This window comes from Mandrillus leucophaeus, unplaced genomic scaffold, assembly GCF_000951045.1.
Source record: "Mandrillus leucophaeus isolate KB7577 unplaced genomic scaffold, Mleu.le_1.0 Scaffold768, whole genome shotgun sequence".
NCBI classification, from domain to species: domain Eukaryota; kingdom Metazoa; phylum Chordata; class Mammalia; order Primates; family Cercopithecidae; genus Mandrillus; species Mandrillus leucophaeus.
The window spans coordinates 903,448-904,467 of NW_012108341.1; the positions used below are offsets into that span (position 1 = coordinate 903,448).

General features: G+C 39.2%; 1 protein-coding gene across 1 annotated transcript in view; it reads right to left on the bottom strand.

Moving 5' to 3' along the window:
• The window catches only part of ANO4 (anoctamin 4), a 425,382-nt gene that overhangs the window by 334,065 nt on the left and 90,297 nt on the right, over positions 1 to 1,020 (bottom strand). The window lies entirely within an intron of this gene.

Consider the following 1,020-nt stretch of genomic DNA (forward strand, 5'->3'; position numbering starts at 1 on the left):
CTCTATGCTGGTTTTACTCTTGAACAGTGCTAACATGTAAACATCTACAAATTCTTGCTTTTTATTTAAATGGATGCTTTTACACATGCAAGGAACCCTTCACTGAAATAGAAAACAAACAAAAATAGAACAACAAACGCATCTACTTTGGACCCAGAGAAGAAGGTAAAGGCATATGTCTGATGTCATCACCACTATTTTAAGAAAAATCCACATGAACAGTGGACATAAAAGTAGTGAAAATGAGCAAGACAGTTAGGGAACTTTACATTCCAAACTCCCAATCAGCAGGAGGAGAGACCGGAAATTTCACCCCAGGTTTTACCCCCTCGCTTATCAAAAAAATCACATTGTATTAGTTCAGTATCTTATGAACCAGAGACCGAATTACATTTGGCAAGAACCCTCTCTAGAGTGAAATGGACCAGAATCGGAAAACCTACACAAATAAGATAACCCACCTCCAGTCCAAGACTTGAAAATAACAATATAATTACAACTGTGAAGCTATTCTTTGGAATGATGCTTTGATCAAAATAGTTCGACACACCTGCTACCAAAAAAAAAAAAAAAAAAAAAATCTCTGTTAAGAGAGACTCCTGCAGTGCACAGGAGTGAAACTACTAAAATGTTCTTGGTTTCCTTTGGGCATCAAGAAGCCGCCAGTAATAGACTTGAAGTTGTGGTGCTCTTTGCAGCAAACCTCAGGAGACCAGGTGAAAAATTAGAGCACTATTGTAAGAGTAATGCCCTGGAATAAACAATCTGCCACATCCATAGTCTTCGTCAGAAACCTGCTTATGTTCTCCTAGAAAAGTCTAACCATTCTAATAACCTCAAAGTATTTTATCTCCTAGCAGGAGGAAAAAACTATGTTGCCAACTCAAAAATGTTCCTGTCATCACTGCCCTACCACTCTCTGAAGAGCCTGCAAAATATGGTTTGCAGAACTGGGTATCCTGAGACTCGGAAGGAAAAGAAGCAATGAGGTCATGCAGTCTACTCCGTCTGCCAGCACAG